This window comes from Cuculus canorus, chromosome 4, assembly GCF_017976375.1.
Source record: "Cuculus canorus isolate bCucCan1 chromosome 4, bCucCan1.pri, whole genome shotgun sequence".
NCBI lineage: Eukaryota > Metazoa > Chordata > Aves > Cuculiformes > Cuculidae > Cuculus > Cuculus canorus.
In genome coordinates this window covers 38,332,916-38,350,085 of record NC_071404.1, presented here as the reverse complement: position 1 = coordinate 38,350,085, position 17,170 = coordinate 38,332,916, and positions in this window count along the sequence as shown.

The window sequence follows — 17,170 nt, the reverse complement described above, 5'->3', positions numbered from 1 at the left end:
TCTGGGCCATCAAGGAAGTGATTTCTCACCCTTTTGTAGCCCATTAAATATTTATGTACTGCCTTTCAGCCCCTTACTGGCCAAAATAGGCAGCATAAACAATTTGAAAATGAAGGCCAAAAACTGAATTGGTTACTTCCCTTCTGAAACGTGCCAAGGTAATGTTGGTAGTCTGTTTCAGAAAGCGATATGATGAAACTGTAAAACTTCATAGCTATTTCATTTGTAGGATCTTAGAGAAATTGCTGCTTTTATAAGCCCGATGGATAAAAAATATAATTTTTTTTCTCCCAACTTTTTGGCACAGTTGTCTTTATTCATAATCCAAGATCAGTTTGCAAATTTGAATTTAAGAGCAGGCTGGGAGGATGATAGGCAGACAAGCTGAGAGAAAATAGTATTGAGTATGCATGAGTTTTCTTAAGAGGAAGGGATTACAGGTTATTTACTCCTGAAATCTGGGGCAGGTAGTTTAATGCTTAGATAAGTGAGAAAATAATGAGACATTATATATGAGGACATTTGCATTGGACACTATGTATTTTCCCTATAAAATTCCTGGTGATAGTATATGATAATGAGAATACTTAGAACTGAGATCCATATTTCTTACTTAGAATTGAACTTGATATTAGAAGTTTCAGCAAGTTTTAGGTTGTTCTTTTATGAAAATTTGGAGCTGTACGTTGAAAAGAACAGAAGTTGAAGCTGTTTTTCGTAAATTAAACCAAAATTGTTATGAACTGCCTTCTACAAGTGAAACATTGCACTGCTGGTGAGGAATGGAGACTATGGTGAGGGCTTCTGTTTGGAATATTTAAATATAGTCTAAATCATTAAAATGGTATCTTTTCTAGGTGAACTTTCAAGACTATATGTAATCTTAAAAGCCTATTTCTTAATATAATTTCATACTGTCAGATTATTTTGTATCTTAATTTTCATAGTAAAAGACTCGGTTAGTTTTTTTCATATTCTGTTAAGCTTTCAGCTCAGTGCTGCAATTAATTTTCAGTGTTAATCTGCCTTTTGTAATTAAACTATACTAAAAAATGAAACACGAAACAATTCAAGAAAGGAACTTGTTTGAAATACTTGATGAACGTGGTCCAATTTGGCAACCATAAGTAGATAAAGAAATTGTCTTGTAACTGTGTTCCCCCCTCTTCTCCACTAAGCTGTGACTAAGAGGGAGTGTTTTCTCCTTCACAATAAGAGGAAATCTCATTTGTTACATAGCAACTTTTAATGTTATCTCTGTAAGCACAGTTTAAAGACAAATTACAATACCAAAAACAGATTTAATGGAAAAAACATTTATTGAACATGGGAAAAAGTGTAGTTTGGTACTATGAAAACCCCTGGGTTTTTTAAAGTAACCTGTTCTTTATTAAAAATAAAAAACTTGAAGAAATTGTTTTCTTTTATCTCACTGAAGTGTTTTCAACAGATGTTCCATGTTTCATCTTGTAAGTGATACTTTAAAGCCATCTGTGGTGTTGTAAAGGCTGATATTGACAGAAAATTAAAGCCTTCATTTTAAGTTTTGAAAGAGTATCTTGGAGTTATTTCTGATATCTATGTTGGTGATCCAAGAACATTTTGCCACTGAGTTTAATAAGCTTTCAATGAAACACTGAGTTTCCAGTCAGTGCATCCAAACCCACACTTAACTAGTCAACTATGGTAGTTTAAGGAATATTCAGAGATATAACACTTCTTAATCTCAATATATTTTTATATTAATATTTTCTTATGAAACATTATATTGAATTATATGGCAAGTAGGAGTCAACACAGAAGCCTACTCTTGTAGAAGGCATGCATAATTGTTTTAATCTGAATTTCTGATCCCGTACAAACCTGTAGAAATACTTGGATGATCTTTTATTATGTATATATATATATATATAATCTTTTCAGTTAGATTAATCTTAGTGACTTCCTAACAATAAAGATGCTTAGCTGATATACTTCTTATAAAAAAGTTGTACAAGGGAAATAAACTAGATGTAAGTAATGCCATTCCTAATTGTGTTTTGAGGTTTTCTGTTTTCTGCCACTGGCAAATCCGTTAGCTTACATATATGCCTGGTTCTTATTCTGGAATAGGAAGGGACTTATTCTTTCAACAACCTGTGATTTTATAAAGATTAATAGACTAGCACTACTATCAGGAATAGTATACGACTGGATATTTGCATACAATTCAAACACTGTTTTCAATTTATTTTTTTACTTTATTAAATTGATTTACGGTATATTCTGTTAAATGTTGGCAGAAGTAGAATCGTTTCTTTGAACAAAGTAAAACAAAAAGAAAAAAATACCTATAGAAAATAAAAACTGAACTAAAAGAGCACCGTAATTTAAGTGCAGTACAGAATAGTTGTGTGATTATGATCCATAAGTTATTTTAATGCCTTACTGTGTATTTATTTCCTTTATGTATTTACATTCATTTACAATGTAGATTTTAGTTTGAATTTTCTTGATTTTTTAATATTAGATTCCAAAATAATTTCACAACCATATCAAGTTTTTTTCTGTTACATTTGCTGATGCACGCTGTTAAGCTTGACATACCCTCCAGAGTATAATCTATGTTGAAATGTGGACATAATAGGAGATTTTATTATATTGATTTTAAATATATATAAAAACTGTTTAAATATGCAGTCAGCAATTAATGGAAGTAAAATAAAACACTTGGCTGGGGTTTTGCAATTTCAGTCAGTGAAAATTTGTTTTAATTCAAGGAAATGGATGCAGAATAAGGGTAATGTCTCAAACCTTGGTTGATCACTGGGAGGAGGTCAGCAATTAGCAACGGGAATCTATATAGAGAGGAGATACTTTGATCCCTTTTAACTTCTTATGGCAGTATTTTCTAGAAGATAATAAAAGCTATATCTAAATGTTGCCAGAGACTTAAATGTATTCTCAGAAAACTGGATTGCTCTTTGGAGTTTGTGTTAGGAATGGCGCAAATGGATGCAATACACAAAATTAGAAAAAAATCTAAGAAACTGGTAGCCAGCTGTGAAACCAAGTAACATCTACAGAAGTAAAGATGACTAATTTCTTTGGTGACCAGAACACTGTTTTTCTGCTTCTTGCACCTGAGTCAGAGGCACTGAAGGAATTTATTCTACAACAGAAACCATAGAAAGACATAGAAAGTTTGCCTTCAAAGCACATCAACAATTTTTTCTTTTCTATTCTGTTCTCTTACCCCAAAGCAGCATTATTTATTTTCTTGAATGAATATTTGAGACCCGGCTGGACACAGAACTCCATCAGCCCTGGACAATTTGCGCCAATGTTTGCTGGTTTTACTTCTAAAAGCCATCTTTCTGAAATTGAAGTCTTGTTGATTAATCTCTTCTTTACATCCTTCTGTGAGAGGATATTATAATTTATTTATTTGATCACGCTGGGATCATCCAAATTGTATAAGATGTCTCAAAAGTAGTTATTTTTATGTATTTTAAGAATGTTATATTGGCTAAGCAGGACTTCTTGTTCCAGCTTGTTTCCACTAATTTGTTGTTTCATTTTTAGTTCAGTGTTTTCACCTGATCATTCTTGTGGTTAGTGAGTAGAACATAGGCTAAAATGACGCCTCTAGGCAAAACCTACAGAGATTTGTTGTTGCCATTTGTTTTTCAACAGCAGTGAAATATTTGAAAAACAATAATTAACACAGAGTCTGGAATTAAAAAAAAAAAAGTTTTCAGAAAAACACTTGTTGACATCAGTAGTGTTAGAAACAGAAAAGTGGTTGCTGATGTGCACTGGCATTATGTTATTTAGCTAGCCACATCAGCAATGCTTATTTTGACTGAATAATGTCTCTGTATATAAGCAATAAGAACTGTAATGAAATCAGGAAAACTGGAAATATGCTATCAGGACATTTTTCTTGAGAATGAGAGACTTTAAGGATCCTAGCATTCTTAGATAAGAATCTGTTTTCCAAAGAGAGAATGTGGTCAAAATTCATTGTGTGGATAGAATAATGGAAATAAAGCCATCTTTTCCCTGGATCTTCCATTGGCATCAGCTAACAAGTAGATGTGAATGTATTTCTTATGTACTCTATAGCAACATTTTCCCTAACTTCATCTTGTAGTTGTCTTATGAATAAAGTTTCAGGAAAACATGCCACTCAGATACTTGCTTTTGTGGATTGTTCCGAATATGATGTAGATGTATAGCTCTGTTCAATACCTTCATCTTAAAATATTTGCTTGACTAGATCTCCAAAATTACATCTTAATTAATGTTTTTATGCTGTTGTTTGAAATAGGGGCTTGATTTTTTTTTTTTAATGATTAACTGACTATATTTTAGTCCTGTAAAATGCAGTTGTTCTGCAACAAGTTTTATTTTGAAGCTCTAAAACCAGTCTGAGTTAAAATCCTCTTCCCATCTTTTGTAAAATAAATTGCCTAATATGTCCTAAATTAGAAGTTTTCAGAAACTATGATCTCTATAGTAATTGTGTTTTCACTTGCAAATTATTAGGAAGCAAATTCACAGGAGAGGAAAATAATCTGTGAATTTCTGAAAATCAAAAATTATTGCCTGGATTTAATGAAGGAGAACCATGGAATATTTTGTGCAGTAATTGCAACCTGTTTTATCAAATCATATGGTATGTAAATGAAAGTCTTTTATTGAATGCTATGCCAAAACAAACTTAGTTAAAGCGGATGTCTATTCCCCTTCAGATTTATTTCATCTGAAACTAACATAATAAATTGTTGAAATGGGGCCAGAAAGATAATCAAGATAATCACATCACCAGACCTTAACTGCATTCCTGTATTGGAAAGAAGCTTTAATTTCACTGCTTAATTATTTTTAAACTGTTTTAATATTTTATTCACCCTATGCCTTTGATTAGGACGTACTGGGAGTATTAAATGCTTTGGCAGTGTTCTGATTAAATGACAACTTAGATATTAATAAAGATCAAAACACAGGAACAACTAAGTCTTACTTTTACTTGAACACGGTACAGTAGTTGTTTCCTTAAATGTTTCATCCAGTAATTAGTTTTGGTATGTGCACAAGATGATTCTAATCAGCCGTCTTTACAGGTTATGAAATAGTAGCTGTGTTTTGATATTCTGCCAGTTATGTCTGTCTCAGTTAGCGAGAAAACCACAAACTTATTAGGGTAATAGTAAAATATATTTTACATGATTCTATATTGCTCTTTAGAAATTTCACAAAATTATATAAAAATGTTAGATATACTCCATGGAAAGTGTAAGAAGGATGATTCTTACATTTTACCCAGAAAGTAATGGCTGTTCTCTTCTGAGGCATAATAAAGGCAACCGTTTCTTGATACACAGAAATACTATTCTTCTCTCATTTTTTATAGAGGAAATGAATGGATTTCAATTTGGGTTTTGGTTTGGTTTTTTTTTGTTTTTTTTTTTTAAATGAGTAAAGACTGGAATGTTCAAAGTACAGTTTCCATGAAGTGATAAATGTAAAGATTTCATTTGAAATTTTAATATTAGAAACTAGACCTAAATTTAGAAGCCTCTGAACAGTAACGTAAACTGTCTCTGATTATGAAAATAAGGCAAATAGGTTACTGGATGAAAAGACAGGCATATTCTCTGTTACTGAAACAATCATTTATAGGCTAGCTAGAGTTTCTTGCTGAAATTCTAGAATAATGTCACGTGAAATCATTACAGCAGTTGCAGCTGGATGGTGTCTGACAGCCTGAATTGAATTTGAGCTTGTAAAGATATAAAACTTTATTGGTTGTGTCTAAGAACTACCATTATATCTGTTTGAAATGTTTATCAAAATAAGGCTAAGTGCAGGGTGAAAGATAACCCTTTTATCAGGACATAAAGATATTCCTGATGAGTATCATGTGATATTCATCTGCCTAGTAGTGAGGTGTGTCAGTATCCTGTGCTTGAGTAGCTACTGAAAGTACATTCCTTCCTTTTACATCCAAACAGTACTTGGGAAATGATACTGTAAAGTCTAAATTTCGCTGGGTAAAAAAAATGGCTGGTTGGCTCTGCCCAAAGAGTCATGGTAAATGGAGTTAAATCCAGTTGGAGGCAGGTCACAAGTGGTCGCCAGGGCTCAGTGCTGGGTCCAGTTCTTTTCAATATCTTTATCAATGATCTGGATGAAGGGATTGAATGTACCATTAGTAAGTTTGCGGATGATGCTAAGCTGAGAGGAAGTGTCAATCCGCTTGAGGGTAAATAGGCTCTACTGAAGGATCTGAAAAGGCTGGATTGATGGGCTGAGGCGAACGGGATGAGGTTTAATAAGGCCAAGTGCAGAGTCCTGTCCCTGGGACACGACAACTCCATGCAGTGTTACAGGCTTGGGGAAGAGTGGCTGGAAAGCTGCCTGGCAAAGGACTTGTGGTTGTTGATTAACAGCCAACTGAACATGAGCCAGCAATGAGCCCGGATGGTGAAGGAGACCAATAGCATCTTGGCTTGTATCTGAAACAGCGTGGCCAGCAGGACCAGGGAAGCGATTATGCCCCTGTACTCAGCACTGGTGAGGCTGCACCTTGAATACTGTGCTCGGTTTTGGGCCACTCACTACAAGAAAGACATTGAGGTCCTGGAGCATGTCCAGAGAAGAGCAATAAAGCTGATGAAGGGGCTGGAGAACAGGTCTTATGAGGAGCAGCTGAGCAAGCTAGGGTTGTTTAGCCTTGAGGAGGCTGAGGGGGAGACCTTATCACTGTCTAAAGCTGTCTGAAAAGAGGTTTTAGAGAAGTGGGTGTTGATCTCTTCTCCCAAGTGACAGGTGAGAGGGAATAGCCTCAAGCTGCACCAGGGGAGGTTCAGATTGGACATTAGGAAAAACTTCTTCACTGAAACAGTTATCAAGCAGTGGGACAGACTGCCATTGGTGGCTGAGTCACCATTCCTGGAGGTATTTAAAAGATGAGTAGATGAAATCTTAAGCATATGACTAAGTAGTGGACAGGTATGGTTGGACTTATGATCTCAAAGGTCTTTTCCAGCCTAGGGATTCTATGGTTCTGTGATATTCTGTAATTATTCTGTCATGGTGGGGACAGTTGAACCTGATAAGTCTTCTCTACCTACTGACAGCCTGTCAAGAGAACAGTAGAATTTCTAGCCAAGGTTATATTATTTCAGTTAACTTATTCGCTTCTGACCTTAACATTTTCTAATGACTACTTTCTATAAGAGACAAAAAGCTGTTTATTAAAATGAAAATTTCATGAGATTTCTGAGAAATTTCTCTCTCTGGTATGTAGGAGTAGGTGTTATCTTATTTATGCTGAGGAGCATCTACCTCCTATTTAACAAAGAAGTGACTACCAACTCGCCCTTATGAGTAAGAAGGTGTGTGATATTTCAGTGGGCACATGCCCCAGGGCCATGTTTTCAATAGTGACCAAGGAAACAATTTTGGGAAACTTTTCAAGCATAGTGTCATGATGCAAAGAACCCAGCTCTTCAGCTTGGTTCTTAAATCATCATACAGTTTGTGGCTTTTGAGACAACTGGTAATGAAGCCAGAAAGATAATGAATATAATGCAAGGAAACTTCTTATCAAGGCTCATTACTAAAGTTTCATCTGAAAGCAATTGCTTTCCTCCTCTAGTTGGACTTCTCACAACCCAGCCAGTATGGGAATCTCTGAACCTAAACCAGAACAATTAATATTTTTTAGTGATACAAGCATGTTAAGCATTGCCAAATTCACATGAAATAAAATGTTTTATTGGAGAACTGCATTTTTTATAAATAACTCCCTGTTTCTTTCTCACACACACCCCTATCCACACACTTTTCGTTGTATTTATTGAATAAGATGTCACTTGTGCATATCAAAGCACAGTTTATATAAAGCATTAGTCTATACCCTTAAACCACTATCTAAATAGTCAACAATACTCTGGCTATTATAACATTTTAAGTCCCTCATACTTTTTTCTAACATCAAAGTTTACTTTACAAAGTTGTATCACTTTGTATTTCTAAAAAAAGGGAACCGAATGAACATTTTAAAATGTTTTAAAAACAATTATATGAGTTTGAAAGGAAATATGAAAAGAAGGTTAATTAACATTAAGGAGCGTAACTCGTACAACGCTTTATTTGTTTGGGTAGGCAGGCAGAGTTACGTGATAGGGTGGAGGCAGGATATCCTAGTCGTCATAAATTTTTCCTTTTCCCCTATAATTGTAAGACCTAATCAGCATTTTGTGTGCACTTGTCTTTTCCCTTGTGCAAACACCCAGTGAAGTTGATAGGACTCTTCATGCAATCTAAAATGTTATATTGGTTAGTGCAAACACTGTTACCTTTGTATGTGTTGCAAGGGCCTAGCTAGCCTGAAGAGGATTGTCAGAATGCATGTGCATAGATATTTTACTTAAATGTAGTCATTTGAGCTATGATTAAATGAAAAAGGCTTTTTGTTTTTCTCCAGATCCTGTTCTAGGTAGTCCTATCCGCATGTTGAAATCTGGACGTCTTGGCTATCTGCTCTGAAACATAATTTATAGCTGTACTACTGTTTTTGTGATCTTGACTCAAGGAGACTTCTGGCCTACTTGCTGACTGTCAGTGGCATTAACCCCTTATTTATGGGGTATAGGGTCTTGAAGTCTTCCTAGGTTTCTATGGTGACAGAAGGGAAAGCTGGCTCAAATTAACTGGAGCTTCTTCTCATTTGTGAAATTCATAGAATGGAAAAATGCTCAGAAATACCTATGAAGCTTATTAAGATCTTACCACTCTCCAGATCATGCATGGAGTGTCACTCTGAGGGTCTCTGTCCTGTTTCCTGGACACAATTTGGTTGGGCAGTGCTTCAGCTATAAGGTAGAGACTTGTTCCGGTAAAGACTAATGACTGCATGAAGGTATTAATTTAATTTTTTTTTTTTTGCTGCAATTATCCTTTATACAGAAATCAGTAATATCTGAGAGTTGGTATTGTATTATACTGATTGGTATTGTCTTATGTTGCCCAGCTGAATCTAAAGCCTGCATTTGCAAAGACTAAATTGTAAACAGACTAGAACTGAGCAGAAAATTGTTCACACATAAATATGGGGCTGAGCTGAATGCAGGATCCCCTAAACTGATATATTTGGGGGAGAAGAGGCAGAACAGTTTCAAAACCAGGAAAAAAAAAATCTCTACTGATAGCAGAATGAATCAACAGCAATTATGCAATTTATTCACTTCACTGTGTATTAGTAATTTTCATGCCATGGGCAACAAAGTATTACTTGATTGGTGCAACTGAGAGAAAAGGCAATATTCATAAGATTGTTCTAGAAAGGTTATAGCAACGGTCTGAGTAATTTTGTGGCTTATCTTTTCAATATGGAAACTTCATTTTATTTGAGAAGTGGGTACTTAAGGTTTGGCAGAGTCAGTCAGAGCCAGCTGATCTCGCAGATTTCTATAGGAGAGAGACTTTCTTGTTTGGTCACTTCCTTCGGTCAGTTAGCAGAAAAAATATAGGATTGGCTCAACAACTATGTTTCAATGTCCAATATATCTTTTAATATGCTTTCATATATTAATCATATAAAAATATACTTGACTTTATGACTCTTTCAATTTAGGATTTTTTTAATTGAAATTGAGATTTTTTTTTTTCCAGAAGAATATTTGTAAACAAAGACTAGTCACTTTCACAGAAATTCTACAAGTTTGTTTAAAAGAAAAACACACCACTCTTGCCCACACCTCTTGCATTTTTTGTAAAACATAAATATTTTCTGGCTGGATGGTCCTGTTTGACAACCAGCTATGCTTTGGCATTTACCAAGGCTGAATTTATTATATGAAAATATGAAAGCAATAAGTTTCTAGACAGGTTCAATATAAATCAAATTTATATTTTAAATAATTATTTAATCAAAACCAGCTGTCTTCTAATGCCTGATCATCCAGAGACTAATAGATGAAAGCTAAAACTTGAATATAATCAAATGTGAGTGTATAGAAAAATCAGATAGTCTTTTAGATAGCATAACTGTTTGCAAGTAAATGTCAGATTACAATAAGACCCAGACTTCAAGATTTCATTTGTTTCAACTCCAAAATGGCATGTAATTAGTTTCTTTTCTAGGTCAACAAATAATGGTGGTCAATTCTACATCAATGAAAATAAAAGCAAAGCATAGCAATAAAACCATTCTGAAATCACAAGGAGTGAGGTGTGCCCCTATACATGTTTTCTACCTTATTTGTTCATCCCTTCAGAAATTATTATGAAATATATACACTATATACAGTGTACTGTATGTACAACACAAATAGTAGGGTATGTTTTTATGTGCATATGTATATTTATATAATGTTTTAACTGACAAATTTCTACTTTTCTTTTTAGTATCCGCTTATCTTGTAGGTTTTCATAAGATATAGAGTAGCCCACCTACAGAAGTTAACTACGCAACGTAGTTTTAATTTCAGTTCAGATTTACCTAGCTGTTCTTTTTCATTAGGAACTTTCATTTTCTTTGATTTTACAAATGGGAAAACCAAGACAGAAGTTATATTAAAATAATCAGAATTCATTAAATATATATATGTAATAACGCAGATATAATAAATGTATACATAGTATACAGTATTTACCAATATATGTCATTTAAGATATACGTATAGATACATGCATATATTCTATTTATTATACAGTATTTCTTTTGTCCTATCTCAAATATAGATAAACTCTATGCTGCTCTAGTGTGTGTGACTTATTAGATAGAAAAAAATCTTAGTCTTGTTTGTTTTTTAAATTTGGTTTACATTTGATATGCTCTTCTCACTTAAACCCAGATACTACATTTTTGTATCATTGGAAACCATTGATTACTCTCCACTGGCCTATGTCCTTTTCCTGACATACATAAGCAATCTAACTCCCATGCCAGCCTTAGAAAATTTTCTTTGCTAAGTATGTGTGCAGATAACAAAATGCCCTTCATTGCTTCACTGGATTTTTGTAAGCAATTTATTGAAAGATAAATAGCTTTTGTGAAGATTTTTTTTGTCATCTTTTCCCCACAGGGTGATATTGGAACAGCTTCTTCAAGTCAGTTATTCTCAGTAAAGATGTATAAGCTGGTCTGGTCACTTTACAGCACCTGAAAGAGTGAAATAGTAGGAGTTCTGTGGGCTTGATTATTTTGTTTGTTTGTTTGTTTTGTTTGGTCATTTGGGGTTTTTTAAGTCTGTGTTTCTCAACAAGGCAGTCCCGAAGAATACTGTGCTGGTTGACTACGTGTACTAAGCATAAATATTAGGAAAGCTATGGTTTAGTAATTAAATTGGCTGAGATTTAATTTCATTTCCTTTGTATTTCTGTAGACCTTTACCCTCAGGAACTGAGCTGTGGGTTTTACTTGTGAGAGCAGAAGGAAATGGAATGTCATATTCTCTTGTCCTCAAGGCCTGAAGGCAGTTCATCTGCAAACTGTTTGATCTAAAATTTTAATTCCCATTGCCAGATATTTGATAGCGAAGAAAAAATCCTGTACAGTACATGTCTTCCTTCCATTACTTCCTGAGTGCCTTCATTAGCAGCGTTGTAAAATCCTGTGGTTTATCAGATTTCATTTATCTGCATTAAGGATGACCCCATCAGCTTTGCCCATTGTCTGCTTGCTCATATATTAACTCACAACTGTCAAACAAGTAATAGGTGGAGGCCCAGTGGGCTGATGCTTCCTGCTCACATCCAGATTTACTGATAAAAGAGTCTTTGCTTGCATGTCTTTCAGGGATTGAGGAGCTGTCAGACTAAGGCTGAAGGGATGGTTTTCTCTCTTGACATATCTTTAACACACATATGCACGTATCTCAATATTAACAGTGTGAAAGCAAAACTCTAAAAGCCAGAAATACAACCTTGTTTTGATATACATTTTCAGCCAATTTCTTGTCCTTTCTTCAGGCTTAACAAAAAGTACTAATAATGTCCTCTTGTTGTTTATGAACATCTAATGTGAGGCAATATAAAGAAGTAATTCTGAGTGACAAAAGCAAGAAAGTTACTGCCTTAGAGTATTTTGTAATTTAAAAAATCTCACTGTGCTATGCTTATGCACAACCTCAAGTCTGAGTAAGAAAAGTAAATCGAGCACTTCTGCTAGGATTTTGCTCCTTGATAATAATACAGTGCTGATATTTGGTGTGTTTCTTCAGAAAATTTTGTTAATACAAGATTATTTAAGATTCAGAAACTACTTGACAGATAAAACCTACTGTTAACTACAAAGGTAATCGAATGATAATGGAAAAAAGAGATACTCTTGTACATATTGACTTGATTCAAGTCCTCGAGTGACTGAAAATCTTCCAATTCAGAAAGTACCATATCAGTTTGACATTGAAATCGGATATGTGTCTAACCAGCTGCAGTGTAGTGCAAAATGATTTTAAAATAATCTTGGCTCTGGAATACTGTAGTAGAAATTGGCAGTGCTCTCTTGCTATTGTAACACTTGAGTTGAGCAGTTCAATCCCCGCTAGGGTGTTAGCTAGCTTTATCCATAAATAGAGAGGTTATAGGTAATTATAAATGAACATAGTTGGCTCTATATATCTGTAAAGCTTCCCCAGTTTTTGAAAGTCTATTGTCAAATTCTGTTTTCTGGGAATTGGAGGGTGGGGTGTTTAGTGCTTCAAAAATAAATAAATAAGAAAGGGAAAGGGTGTGTTGTTCCTTGATCAATTCTAAGCCCAAACTGGTAAGCTGAAACTCTTATACACTTAAGACTTTTGTGATGGATTGACTGTCTGAGTACAGTTCTGGGGAAATGCTGAATACTTAACACTTGACTGGAAATTTTCCACAAATATATTGGTCTTCCAAGGTGTAATGTGCCTTCTACTTAAATAGATGTATATCTGTGGTAATAACATTTGGTAGGATCTCTCATAAAATCATGCGTATAACAGAAGTAGAAAGAGGTGAACTTCTGTTAACCTTTTCATGGCACACCCATGACCAGTTATTTACATTTTGGAAAAGTAAACAAATAAGAAACTAAAGGGTTACTTGGTGCAAAGTGATGCCTTTTACAGCAATGAAGATGTTCTACCCAGCTCTGTCCTGGAATGTGAGTGTTGTTGGTATCTCCATGTGGAGCAGAGAAACTCTGTTTGGCTTGTTGGGGAGTCTGCTACTGGAACTCAACTGAAGAGGAGATAGAAAGCAAATGATAACTCAGGAGATAAAAAGGCGAGGCATGCAGGGAGAAGCTAAGCGATTGGGCATAGATCAGAAGTGGAGTTACAGTCTAAGCCTAAAAGTGAGAAGAATTGTCATGGGAAATAATATTTTTATTGAACATAAAACTTGTTTGTCTATACATAGATTGTAAAATATTTTAAGCATTGATTCCTTTAATTGATTGAAGTTTATTTGACTCTGATAAGTAATATCTTAGCTTAATTAGGCATACAGGATTTTATCTATGGTTTAAAATAGATATTGCATATATCTGGTAATCATAGAATCATAGAACAGTTAAGAGTTGGAAGGGACCTTAAAGATCATCTAGTTCCAACTGCCCTGCCATGAGCAGGGAGAAATACCTGTCCTTTTGTAAAAGGACAACTATCTGACAGGGAAAAATATTTGTCCTGAAACTCTTTCTGGTGGTCAATGCCAAGGTGAATTTTTCATAATTTTGTTCTGCAAAGGTAATCCTGTTCAAAGACAAGGTTTTGGGCTTTTTTTCCAGCGTGTTACTTCATTCTGAGTTGCAGAAAGTATTCCAAAAGCATGTATTGCCTTAGGAAAACTTGCCTGAGATTAACAACCTGCTGTGCTGTTAATATTTTTCTTTCATTGTAGCTTAAACATCAGATACACGTATGAATGCAAGTCTGAGCTTGTGAATAATAGTATTCAGTGAGAAATTCATATTTGTGGGAAACATTTGATCCATTGATTTTGTGGGACTAGAATGAATGAAAAGTATTCTGCAAGACTTTCAGAAATATTCTTCCCACATTTTCAGCAGTATAAGCATGAATTAAAGACGTATTTCTGCTCTTTTTTTTTTAGATAATTTTTTTGAATGGCAGCTTGTTTCAGTTTATTTGACAGATAAGTATGTGGGTATCATCTGAAATGAAAACTCTTATAGTTTATCACAGTAGAGGGAAACAGCTAAAAGTTTCCTTGACTGTTGGATGCTCTAGATACTTGTAAAAATGGGTGTTACTAGCTATTAATGAGCTCCATCCCCTATGTCGCTCATGGCAAATGATGGAAAATATGTGGAACTACTCTGGACCTACTTTCTAGTAAATTTATGTATGGTTTCCTAACCATTAAAAAGCAAACCTCCTTCAATACATCCAGTCAATTACTGACAGATATCAGATATTGCCTAATAACTAGACTTTATGTAATGGAAAAAAAATTAAATCTTTTGAACAGAATTAAATGTATTTAGAACTGCGATGGGATTTTATTTGTAGTGGTCAGTTTCCTGTCTCCTTATGGCATTAGACAGAGTAGCTAGGTTCTGTAACCATGTAATGCTGTCTAAAAAGGGTTGCTCTTTCACATTTTGTGACGAGAATTTGAAGATGATTTGGTGACTGTTTTAATGATAGGAAGAAAAATACAAAATGCAAATAATTCATTCATTTAATTCATTCATTCAATTTACTATTGGGGTAAAACAATAGTTGTTTTCGTTTTGAAATGGCCATTTCTACTTTAGTAGTCAACTTAAGAAATAAAGGAAGAAAAGGGGAGAACTTTAAATTTATCAAAACAAAAATTGCAATGTAATGTTACATTTTGAGTTAAGCTAAATATTCCAGGTAGATTAAAATACACTCTCCTTGCCCCCATTTAGACATATCCTTTTTAGAGCTTAAAGATGACTATCTTTATGGTGAATTCTGGTTCTACACCTACCAGATGTTAATCCCTAGCCTAATACTTAATGATAATAGCTATCTCCAAATTGGCTTTACTAAGATATCCCTGAAAAATTCACAGGCTACATCATATTGCTAAAACAATTAACAAAAGAAACACTATATTTGTGTGGTTGAGATGAAGACAGACCAGCAGTGACTTCATCTTATCTCTGCACTGCACAATCTCACTTTGAGGGCCTAAAGACTTAGTTGACTAATCAGTTTTCCATTACTGTTTCACATATATAAAAAATAAATCTATTTCTATCTTAAAAAATTTGGTTGTGTTTCTATATCTAAGTCTTCGTGAATGTTTTTACAAACTGAGAAGACAGTGACTTCAGCAGAAGCTTAATGGGCCGTTAAAGAGAATCTAGGCATTGCAAAATATGTATGATATTTAGATAAAATAAGGCATAACTGAATAAATCATTCAGTAAACAGCATCCTTGAGGGAATTAACTCAAGGTCTTAGAAAGAATGTTGTGCTCCTTATGTTCACGCGGTTAGAGTTTCATAAGAACCAGCCCAGTTTTAATCTGTGCGTGTATTGTTAATCTATTTGTACTGCTTCTTGGTTGATTTTGGTTCTAGTAAGCTTGATTTAACTATTATGCATGTAGTAATTGATTGCAATAGTACTTCTTAGGTTTTTAATTTTTTCATTTTTGTGTTTTCTATGAAACTCTCTTAAGCCCAAACAAAACTTTTCACAGCAATGTTCACATGCCCAGAATGTCAAATATACTTCCCTCTGATATGTTTTCTGGTTTTATTTCTAAATTATTACTTAGCTTCTTTACACAATAATGATCACGATGAGCATGTAAAGTATGTTTTAGCAGATACTAAGCAAACCTTTACAGATGATGAATCTTTTAACAATGCAGCCAGGCAGTTTTAAAAAATTACTTCAGGGAAAAAATAGATTGTATAGTAAAGGCAGGGAAACAATAGCATCTTCGGTTGCCAGTATATGTTTATGCTGGGTGGGCTATTGGCACAAGTAATACTGAGCTCCTTTATTAAGTGTATTTTTCCTGTAAAATCCCTGTAGCATGTTATATTTTAGTTATTACTGTACCTAACCTGTCTCTAAGGCAACTAGACTTGCTTTTTGACTTCTTAGAGGGAAAATTGTGAGACTTGCATATGGATATGATGGAAAAAGAGACATCTATAGGAAATTTAAATACTACCCACAGACATCTTTCCTATCCTACTGATTCTCCTTGTTTATACTTAGGTTCCACTCTTGTAGATCTGACTCAGATGAATATACTAGTTATATGAGTGAAGACATTATCAAATGATTCAATGGAAAGGTATGCAAGGAATGGAAGGTGAAATGGAGTAGGCATTTTAAATGCTCTGTATCAGGGAATTGAAAGCTCTCATAACTTGAGATTGAATCAAGACAGAGCAAATATTACCTAGACAAAATGTAATGGTGTGGAAAAATCTGAAAGTTCAAAGGTATCAGCAGGCCCTGGTGCTAAAATGGAAATGACTTTAGATGAGCAAGTAGTGTATTGTCATTTTAAGGCCTCTCAGAAGAATGGTCAATTTATTATAAGTGAATAAATATATGATATGATTTTATTTAGTATTTTACTTTTACTTTTTTAATTGTAGTTCTCTTTGCTGACTTCACTTTATCTCCTGCATGAAAAGAAAGTAAGACCTAGGACGTTTAGGGTAGACTTTTTTCATTATAAGAGAAAATTAGGAGAAGGGCTTCATTTTTTACCTACAGTAGTGTTTGAAGTTTTTACATTATTCATGTCATCTTGAAAAACCTTTACCAGATTCTGAAGTGCTGGGTGCTGGTAAATTGAAAGGTGGTAAATTTATAGAGTAGGTGAATTTGTCTTGATGAAACTTTCCAATAGAAAGGATTGCCATCAGGGAAATAGGTTATTAGATTTCTCTGTTAAACGAGTCTATGAATTTCACATATTGCATTTCCTGTTGGAGATGAGAAAATCAGCAGTGATAAAAAAAATGATTGAATAATGACTGGACAAATAAAGCCATTTTTGCATATTCACAGTGAAATCTGCTGCAATTTGGTAACTGTAATTCCTACCAACACAGCCTCTCTCCTTTCTATTCCAGAAGGTTACTGCCCCTGACTCTCATATCTGTGAAGAACAGAACAATAATTTAAGCAGAGATGTTAATTTTTTATTCGAATATTTTTAATAGTA